Source organism: Morone saxatilis, unplaced genomic scaffold (assembly GCF_004916995.1).
Source record: "Morone saxatilis isolate NCDOM2014 unplaced genomic scaffold, NCSU_SB_2.0 Contig24, whole genome shotgun sequence".
Lineage (NCBI taxonomy): Eukaryota > Metazoa > Chordata > Actinopteri > Moronidae > Morone > Morone saxatilis.
Window position 1 is genome coordinate 25,609,176 of NW_023339807.1, and position 10,918 is coordinate 25,620,093.

A 10,918-nucleotide genomic window follows, 5' to 3' on the forward strand; every position below is an offset into this window, starting at 1 on the left:
AAAAATGTTTATCTTAAAACTGTAAATTTGGTATTTGATTGGATTTTTTAAATTTAGGTGAATTTTTGTGTTTTATTTGTTAATTTATTGAACTAGTTGCACCACAGTACACTCACACCCTCACACAAACACTCACATACGGAGGCAAAGTTGTGTGTGCCACTGCAGTGTATTTTAGAGTAATAATTTTGCGACTGCCAATCATATGCCTTTATGTTCAAACATACAGGCGGCACGTTGTGCGTTATGTTATTGTGACAACAGCAGAAATGTGCAGAGAGAATACATCACACGGTCCACACGACTAAAGTCTGCTTTACGCCCACCATCACCCTCTTTAAAAAAAAAAAAACATTTTTCATTGTGGGAGCAAAATGCAGTTCGCTGATTGTCTTTACTGTTCGATGGAAGGCTGGGGAATGTAAAATGGGCCAATTTGGCTCCTCCGTGCTGTATAGTCCATTTGAAGAATAAAACGATCGTCTCTTTTTTCCAGGGATCCCTGGAGAGACATTCAGCGGCCTCACAACACGTGGCTTACTGTAGGTAATATTTGCTACCAGCTCTCACTGTCACATCACACACAGGCTTCCTTAGTCAGGTTGGATATTATAGGAAGTTTTAGGGAATAATATAGAAGAAATATTAGCATATATGGTAGTCTATAGTCAAAGGTGTATTAAGTTATGCAATTATAGTTCTAAGGCAGAATAGAATTGATCATATGTAAGAGGATGGTTTCTAAAGCGCAAATATGAGTTAAAGATTTAAACACAAATATTATAAAAACAGCCACAGCTCAACAAAACACCATGGCAAAAAAATGATGACATTATTTTGTTAAATTCATACAATATCAGGAATGTTCCGCAGCTATAGTTTCATTACATACAGAACGTGTGGAGAATTAATTAAGTGATTTCCACAAATCGTCATTTTCAGCTATTCAGCTCCACACACTACAGTGTGACTGTGACACTGTGTGTGTGTGTGTTCATCAGACACAAACCCACTGTGTGTCTGCCAACAGGCCCACACGGTCACCTCAGCATGCCACCTCCATTCTGGTAATTTAACAAAAACGCATCCACCTTTAAATATGGCCATGACGTGTGTTTAAAATACTTTATGTCGTGCGTAAAACTCGTGCGTAATTGCCTTTGTTGCCTCAAAACGCAGCTTTCAATCTGAGAATTCAACCTGTTTCATAAATTGTGTAAAACGAAATGATTTTAGCACGTGGTTTTAATCAGATGATAGCCAACGAGGCTTTATAATAGGAATCAATTTCTTGCTAATCAGCTCTGCACTTTCGCATAAATTATTTCAAATTAGAGGCGCCGGATTTGTTGACGTCACGCACGCCGTGTCCAATGGCACAGGCTGATGAGGTTGGTTTAAATGGTAGAAACAACCTGGAGCTCGACTGATGCCTTTAATGTTTTTTGGGATTTTATCTGAGCTCAGGTGAGTCAAAGAAAAGAGGCCGCCGTCAGTGTGACACAGTGAGGGTCTTTCACTTTAAACTTTTGCAGAAGAAAGACACTTTAAAATCTCCACAAGCTTAATTTTCTGTACTCACGAAGTGATTAATTTCGCGGGTGAAATGCATCGTGAAAGGCGAACATTGTGGGGATAAAAACCCAGAAGACAAATATTGAAATTGTATCAATTTATTAGAATTATATAACAGCGGCACAGTCACGAATAAGCCAGTGTTAATGAAGGGACAATTAATGATAATGGGGGAATAAGTGCAATCTGCATATAATTATCTTCCTCTTTATCCAGCTTGGAACTCGTGAAAATATTTCTGATCTAAAAAACGAGTCATAAAGCTCACAGCACAGTCTGCAACGATTAAAAATCCTAATGTTAATATTGCATCATTCCAGTGCAAAAAAACGTGATGAACTACAGATGAGTTCAAACACCAAAGTGAATTAAATGTTTTTTTTTAAACAGGCAATAAACTAAAACTTTTTAAAGATAAAATAAATTGGAATTTTCAGAATATTGCAGGTTATTATTGTACCTTAAATATTGTAAAATATGATGATATAAAATAATACTGACTATGTAATTAGGATATTTTAATTAGAACAATAATAATGTGTCTTAATATGAATTATTTGATAGTCCATCTGACTGAACTATTTATGAAGTACACATGTTCTTTACATTCATGACTGCAGCTGTCAGTGTGTGTGTGTGTGTTTGTGCATTTATACGAAAGTCTGGGTCAATATCTGATATTGTCTGTAATGATCCATCTTATCGTGAAAGAACACACATTAGGTACTTCTGTCTGTGTGTGTGTGTGTGTGTGTGTGTGTGTGTGTGTGAGAACAAGTGCAGTAGCATTCTGAGAGCTGAGGCATGTTTCTGCTCTTAAAGGGCCTCGCTTTGTCCTTGTGGATTGAAACAAAGCACCTTGACGAAGATCCGTGTTGTGGTGACAGCCCTCTGAACGCCAGAAAAACACCTTCTTAAAAACCGGCACAGATTCAGAGAGTATAGAAGGAGACGACCAGCAGCTGTTTATTGTAACCTGGAGGGAGAACAATGCCAGTGGGATTTGTTGTTTGCTAACAGGGGATGTAGCCGTCTCTGCTAACATGTTGCCAGTCAAGTCGTGTTCAGGTTTGGGTGTGTGTGTGATGGAGGCCGAGAATATTCTGTGCCTCGCCCTCCTCTGTCACTCTCTCTTTCTCTCATTCTCTCTCAATATCTCTCCATCTCTCTCTGCTTTCAGGCAGTAGAGCTTTACTTGGTGGTGGCGTTGGTGGGGGAGGAGCCTGCCACAACAGGGATCTGGGCACACAGAGCAGCTTTAATTAGAAGGGGCCTTGTGCCATGTGCCACCACGGCATGTGAGAAGAGTGTGTGCGTGTTACAGCATTGTCTATACCCGTACCAGTGTTTCGTGTGTGTTTAGCGTTTTTGTGGACATACAGTATTTGGGTGTGAAAGGATATGTCTACTGGGTGTGCTGTGGATGTATTTGTATTGCATTACTCTTAGTGTATATGCACGGACATTTTTTTTTGTTTTCTTTACACGTGTGTATGTACATCTTAAACCCCTCCATCTTCGCTTTGACGCCAACCTTGAGCGCCGGCCGACTGCTTTGGCATCAGATAATGTAAATGAAGACAAACCAGTTTCTTTTGTAGTCAAACAGCCAGGATCTTTTAATTTAAAAATGCATTTGGGCCGTAGTGGGGGGCGGCGTTTGAAGCCATCACCCTCCTATGGAGCCAGTCAGCGGGTAAGGTGGATGCGCCATAGGGATGGGCGCTGGGCCGGAGAAGGCAAGGTTGGTGTGATAGCTGGTTTGGACTGGTTCGACCACTTGCCTACATTTTTTTTATTGGTGCCTCTCACTGATTGTTTGACTTTGGGGAGTTTTTGATATAGAGGCATTACCCACAGGCCAATCAAAGCATTCTGTGCACAAAGGGAGGTTTTTAATTGGCCTAGGCAGTTTGAGGTGGGGTGAGGGGCCTCATGGTGACGTCACAAAATGAAGGGTCAGGACATTTAAGGGCCGCTGTAGGTTCAGTGAGGAAAAAAGGCCCCAAGCAAGAAGAGTAACGTCTTTGTTCGGAGTTGGTGTTAACTGCTGTTGGATCTTTACGGATTTCCAGACACATTTTTTATAGAAATTTGAATTCCTTCCAAAGTTAGTCTGTTATCATTTAAATTATTTAAATGAAGAAACATATAATAATGTTTTTATCAATAACTTTCTCTTTTGCCTATAGATCAGAACTTGGCCCATGTCACTTTGCCTGCGGCTTGAGAGGATGGGTAGCCTTAGGGGTTGGTTGTTATCTTTGGTTATCTAGCTGTATGAGTGATGTACATTCTTCATAAAGCTAGATAACCGAAAGTAACAAGAATCCCATTACGCTCCTGAAAAGGCATCAAGACCCCAAACGTGCCTCCCTCCCAAAAAAAAACACAAACTCTGCCACAAGAACTTCAACAAGAGAGAAGAAAATGGACGACGGTCAAAAGGAGATGGGAGCGGAATGCAGCAAAAGGTAGGGTGCATGATTATATGTGTGTGAGTGCATGTAAGTGACAAAGTTTCAGACCACGAGGCTTTTAGATCAACTTTACTGTAAAGCTCTGTCTATATTTTCTGTTTCGATCCATCAACATTTAGAAAGAATACCTTTGGTAGGCATGTAGAAATAAATGGGACATTGCTGCACATATTCCCTACAGCTCCCTGCAGCCAGTGGCAGTGATCCATAGCAGTACGGTTGGTGCAACAGGATCACTTTTAATCTAATAAGCCCCATGATCCTTGTGTGTGGGGCTGCATGCAGGGGCTTAGCCATAGTATCACATGGCCGGGAGTGACGGGCTTGCTGAAAAAGACCCACACTGATTCACCAAAGCTGATGGACAAGTCTTTTAACAAGTCGCTGTTAACTAATCAGTTTGCTAGCCAGTGTGGTCAATGCTCTATTCATTTGGCTCCATGAATTTCAGCTTTGCTTCTTGCATCTTTGGCATCAAGAGAACATGCAATATGTAAAGAATGTGGACCTTTTATATCATAGGAGCTGCATACGGTGCTATGAATTATACATATGTTCTGACTTGGATGGGATTGTTTGAGTTAAGAATGCTCCCTCCAAGTTAATCCGGGCTCCCAACTCCCCGCCGGCACCTAAGCGAACAGACAAGAATTTGTTTGAGGCCAATTTTGTTAAGTTAGCCGTTGTTGATTTTTTTTTCTCCTTCCCACCTACTCCTTTCACCCTTTTGCATGAAAAGATGTTTGATTTGGGGTCCTGGCCGTTGTTTGATTTGACGTGACAGTTGGCTTGGTTGTGAATGGGCCGTGGCAAAGCCACCATTGCATGAGGTGCTACCATGTGGAAAGGCCTGATGGGATCTTGCTGAATGCTGCTGCTGTGTGCGCACAAGGCTGGGGGGGGGGGGGGTGGTCCAGGGGCAATCAAGCAGAAAGTGCCCCCAGTGACGAGATCCATGAGCGAGAGAAGGAGAACAATCTGAGCCTGAAGGTTCTTTGCCCAGGCTCATGGTGAGGAGTAATTGGTCAATCAGATCTTCAACCTCAAGGCCTCTGATGGCTGATTGAAGGTGTGATTTCTTTTTCTGCCCATCAAAGCTAGAGGGTCACTCCTGCTGAGAGAGGCCGCTAAGGATTGTTTCCAAGGTCTCATGGCTTTGGAGCTACAAGGCTAGCAGTGAACTCCAATTGTAATACATATTCCACATGGCGGTTTGCTGTCTCAACACGGCTCAGCTAAAACGTCGCCCTGGAGTTTGGATATATTCAGCTTGACATGGTGCAAATTCTGAACAGTTGTGCAGGGCCAAAGTGAAATACCTAAAAGCTTGCGTGGCAACCTCACCTCACAATGTCAATCTCTTCAAGCCCTGCAGTTGTGCCTGCCTGCCTGCTGCATTGCAGGTGCTGAGTGTGACATTTGAGCTCTGGGCTCAGCTAGCAAGAGAGAGGAACGAGGGTCTTGACAGGAAGTGACAGCCGGAGATGTCACCTTCTTGGATGGCAAAGTAGTACCTGGTTCCCTCTCTATTATGCTACTTCCACCACTGCTGCTGTGTTTTTATTGTGTGCAGTGCAGACTTAAGATCGTGGAATGGTTTTGATCTGTTATTGTAAATTATAGATTAATGATTGTGCCTACTTGTGCTGGCGCATTTTGCATGTACAAATTTCAGCATTTAACAGGTACAAGCCAGGCAGATTTTGAGCAGTGTAAAGATAAGTTGTCTCCTTGTGCTTCCTTTTTGTGTCAGTTACAGTGTTGAGGCTAAATGGGAACTGAAGTCTTGGACAGATTGTGTTTATACCCTAAGCATTGCCCTGGGAGACGCATGTCATGTTGCAAATGCTTTGTGCCGGCTCCGTGTGTGGCACAGTTATATCACTAACACTTCACACTGGGGACCCCAGAGTAGAGACTGTCTTAGCTTCTGCTGCCTGAAAATGGCACAGAGATGGGAGAGTTCCTAAAAACCACCTTAGGGCCTTTGCTCTCTCTCTTTTTCTGTGTCCCATGGCAGTGTCTTAAATAGAAAGAGAGCGCACAGAGAAAGGGTGTAGAAGGAAAGAAGGCAGAGAGAGGAAAGAAGAGGAGGAGGGTGGTGGGTTTGTCTTAGCTTTATGCACTAGGCAAGCAGATTTAGACTCCAAGTGTCAAATAGAAAAACAGCCATTGTGGTCGGGTCCTTCTTGCCCCCCCCACCAGTAGACTTTACAGTCAATAGAGCTAGTCCACTTGTCACTGAGGGACAATGCGCCCCTTTGCCTCCCTTTCACCCCTGCCGGGTCCGAGCAGCCAGACAGTTTTCTGAATAAGACCCAGTGATTCTTGCCCCCTTTTCTCTGCCCCTCTTTCTCTTGACGGAACACACCAACAGGGTTCGGAAAATGGCTTCGCTGTTGGGCTGGAGCAGAAGGCCAGACCCTGTTCTTTTCTACAACATCGGCATTCCCTCCACCCCCATAGGCTCACAGAGAAATGAATGTATCTTAGGCATTTGCAAAAGTCAATGGGCCTCCCCAGACAAAGGAGATTAAGTTTGGCAACTTAGCAGTAACAGGTGTACTTTGACTGCGCTAGGACCACACGGGGGGTGACTGCTGTTGACTGACCCGTTGCTCTGTTTGACTCCCAGTTGGTTTTGAGTTGTGAAGAGATAAAGATGAAATTTGCTTTGTGTTCTCAGACGACGAGGATGCTTCAGACCTTGTCAGCTTAGAAGTTTTAGTCGAGAGTGTGTTTGGCCTAGCTGTCTAGCACTGGCCTCTTATCATTTTTACTGCGTTTGAAAATGTAGCTCAGTTTTGCAACATTTCTTCACTGATTTGCCAAGTTTTCTCCAAAGGGATTCTGCAGATATCTTTAGATCTTGAGCTGTGCTCACCCAAGGGAGTGAGTTAAGGGTAAACAATGCGGGCACACAGAGGAAGAAAGAAATATCAGAGGGAGTGCGGCACAGCACTGGAGCATGAATACATTTTCACATTTAGAACTGAGACAGTGATGTTTTAAGAGGGGAAGTATCTTTCAAAGAGAATGAGTGAAGCCTTTTCTATCCATACCTTCAGTATTTTCAACCACAATAAATCGAGCCATTCAGCAGCAGTATAAACAGAGACACTCTCAGAGCCAGAGCAAAACAGTGCATGCATTTGTTTGTTTCAGTCGTTAATAAAGCTTTTACCGAGAGCCTCGGTCCTCAGAAAAAGCCCATTCTGGTGAAATGACTTGGCAAAGCATCCGATGGAGGGTCTGTTCAGACTGAAGCTGCTCCTGCTGCCATTGTCTAGCTCTCTCTCACACACCTACGAGTCCAGAGTAAGCACACAATTTCATTGTTGCGTGAGCTGTTAATATCAGAGGCTTCACAATAGAGCCCATTCGCCATATTTGCATAAGGCACTTTTCCAACAAGGACCCGGAGAGGGCTTGAAAGCTGGCCCACTCCAGTGCCAATGGCAAAAAAATGTCAAGTGCCAATTAGGAGAGGTTTGCCACCATTCAGCAGTACCCCACCCCTGTAGTCCTTCCCCTCCCTGCATACCCACCCCAACTCTCTCACACTCCAAGTCACCCCTGTTTTTACCACCTTATTCCAATTTCAGACGTAGCCTTCCCCTACTGACACCCAGAGACAAAAGCTGGCTCCCTCCTCTGCTGGCTAATGGAGGATCCTTTCTGCTAGGCTCAGAGTATTAGCAAAATCAGACAGTGTGCTCTGTTCACCGATTAGTCAGCTTTCTTTGTTGATTTCTTTGAATAGAAGGGTTCACGAACTATGCAGCTAAACCTGCAAGACATAGACTCCACCTGCTGAATATTGAACTTAGCAAGCTGGCTACATTGTGCTACTTTGGTTTTAGACTCACAGGTTTGCACGGGCAGGTGTGGGTAATTGAGGGAAGGATTTTGGTCAAGACAGATGCTGATTTCAAGCAATTAAAAATAACCCCTTTCATCTGATATCCACAGTGGTTGGGCTGTGTTAGTGCTAATAGCATTTAGCCACCTAATGACTTGCTTTAAGCTAGTCCTGCCTATTATTTTGCACTGATGCATGTACAAAGACAGAGCATCCTATTATGAGAATGGCTGCAGTCAGAGACCATTTGAATTGAGAGCAACACAGGCTTTGAGTCAGCTGTTAAGGCTGAAAGAAATGCTCAATAACACTACAGTTGGATTTACCAGAGCTACTTCAAATTCACGTTTAGCTTAACTGGTGAATGTCAACAGTGCCGAACAGCTGTTTACAATTCTACCGAAGCTGAAAATGCGGCATTATTTCCACTAATGCTTAACTGCAGCTGTCAGATGCAAAGTACGTGGTGACAGGAATGTAGAGCATCATCAGTGTCCTTGAATTTAAGTAACGTAGTGTTTACATTAGGAGAGCCTTTGCTACAAAAGGCACAGACATCAAATGAATTTAAAAAAAACCTGGAGTCTGAAATGTAAAAAAATTAAGTCGTAGACACAATAAAAAGAAGGTAATCGTGTTTGTCCAATTGGGCTGCCGTTGTTTTCCACAGAGCATTTACCTAACTTACCGCCTCCTGCCACTCAAAAGGATTTTTCTCTTGTCCTTTTTCTCTTTCATTCTTTCATTCAATCTCTGTGTCGAGTTTTTTTTTTCTTTCCCACCCTTGATTCTCAGATGGTTGGATCTGATTTGCATGCATTTGCATAATGAAAGTCATTTGCATGCTCAGGGGCAGACTGTACCATGAGAACAGACATGAAAAGGTGTGTGTGTGTGGGTGTGTGTGTGTGTGTGTGTGTGTGTGCATGCGTGTGTGTATACATGCGTTCATGTGTGTGCACGGCTCGCATTCTATGCTTCCGTGAGCTATACATGTGCGTTTTCATGGATAAACCACATTCTTAAAATTTTCTCTCTCGCCCTCTGATTTTCCCGTTTTCTGTGCAGGCTACCACCATCACCACACCACTGAAGGAAAGCTGGCAAAAGGAGACTGAAAAACAGAGAATAAGGAGGAGGAGGGGTTGCTGTTGATTCTGCCCTCCCTCTCTCCTCGCCCTCCTCTGCATCGCCTCTTCCCTCCTCCTTCTCCTCCCTTCCTCCTCCGCTCCATCCTCAGCAGACTGCCCCTTTTTCCTGTACAGCGAGACGCAGCCCGCGCCACCATCTTAGAGCAACGCTGGCATGAAATGGAAGTGGGAAGACCAGTCAGTGCAGGTAACACACCAAACCCACTGCGCCCGCCATGCTGCATCTTTCCACCGGCGTCACCCCGACCCCCCATCCTCTCCTCTTCCACCTCCCTGTGCCCTCGCTCCTCCTCTCCAGCAGGCTACAGCCTCCGTTTTAATCACCTCGGATATTTTTGTTAATTGCAAGATTCACAAGATGTGCCGATGGGTGGAGGGGAGGGTGAGTTGATGTGGGCGGAGCGTGTTTTGTATGTGTGTTCACATTAAATCACTCTGCTCTCAATGCCTCTCTCAGGAGGCTTTCAGTGGGCATCTGTCCTCTGAAGCGCCATGTTTTCTTTCCCGTTTGGGAATTCTCATGCCATCCTCACATGCGTGCCCCGACATGGCGGCGGCTGCCATTTTGGAGATATGATGCAAGCCGTGCCTTCTGGACAATACAGAGGCACAGTTCAGAACTCCATATAGTTGCTCACAGACATGAAACAGTGTGGTAGAGTGTTACTGAATGACAGTTAGTTACGACTTTTAGATTCATTCTAAAAATGTTTTTTCTTCACACACATCGCACATCTGTCAAGTGGAAAGTGATGATATCCATGAACCACCATTCAAATTCTCATACAGGGACACTGCAGCATATAACAAAACCAACACAAAGCAGGAGAGAGATGGACAGAGAGAGAGAAATAATTGAGAAGAGATGGTGAAGAAGTGAGAAAGCGGGACCTTGATAGGCAGAGTCTCAGTACTGGAAAGCCTCTCTTTGTGCGAGTGGCCAGTGTTGGAGGGCAGTCGGTGCTTAGACAAGTCGAGTATTGTTCTCCCTGAGCGAGCTCGTTATAGTGCAGCATTATTCCAACCGGGGAGCTCCGAACTTTGAAAACCGCTTAAACCAAAACACCAATTAGCATCGGCTGGGCTTGATTAAGTAAGGCAGCCGGTAAACAATGCACGGCATTGTCCTCGCAACAGAGAGACCTCCTTTTGTTTGTGTCTGTGGTGTGGAGGTCAGAGAGACAATGCTAATGCTAACTTACAGTAGGGTGCCAGTCCACAGGCCTAGCAGCGGGACTGCTGATACCCCCTGTTGGGTCAAGGTGAGAGAAGAAAAGGGGACTGTTGCTAAACACTAGAAAGCATCTTGTCAGCAAAGGCCCAAGGTGACTTTCCCGTTCTATAAGAGAAAGTTAGGATCGAAAATTTTAAATTTGGCCAAAGTTTGATTAATTTCACATTTCCTAAAATTTCCAAACTGATTTCCAATATTTACACAGACTAAACCCTAAGTGATACCAGTTCTTAAATTAGGTCATGCCAAGCTTTTTCTGCATTTACATTTTTGACGATGCAGCCTTTAAAAGCGGAGGCGTCGCTTGGCTTTCCTGAGAAGTGCTGTGGTAACTGTGTCAAACCCAAAGCGCACTAATCACAGCCAGGCCTCCATAAACAGGTGGTAGATTGAGCAAAGGGGGCCGGGGCAGTTCTCAATTTACTGTGTAAATTATGCAGAGCCCAAAACAATGCAAACAGTAGACAGTGGAGTGGCCGGCGTTGGCTAATGAGATGATGAGAAGCCTGGGAGGCCTGGGAGGGCTGGGAGCTAGTCGAGGTGAGGGGGTGGGCACGGCCGGCAGCTTGTGTCTGGATCTGTGTATTTGTGTGTGTGTGTGTCTGTGCAAGTGTGT

At 44.3% G+C, this 10,918-nt stretch overlaps 1 long non-coding RNA gene across 1 annotated transcript in view; it reads left to right on the forward strand.

The window, feature by feature from the left end:
• Positions 1–3,817: 3,817 nt before the first annotated feature.
• LOC118336509 overlaps positions 3,818–10,918 on the forward strand; it is a 10,121-nt gene continuing 3,020 nt past the window's right edge. Inside the window, exons 1-2 of the long non-coding RNA XR_004797108.1 lie at positions 3,818–4,049; positions 8,986–9,255. This is a non-coding gene — a long non-coding RNA (uncharacterized LOC118336509). The remainder of the gene's footprint in view (positions 4,050–8,985; positions 9,256–10,918) is intronic.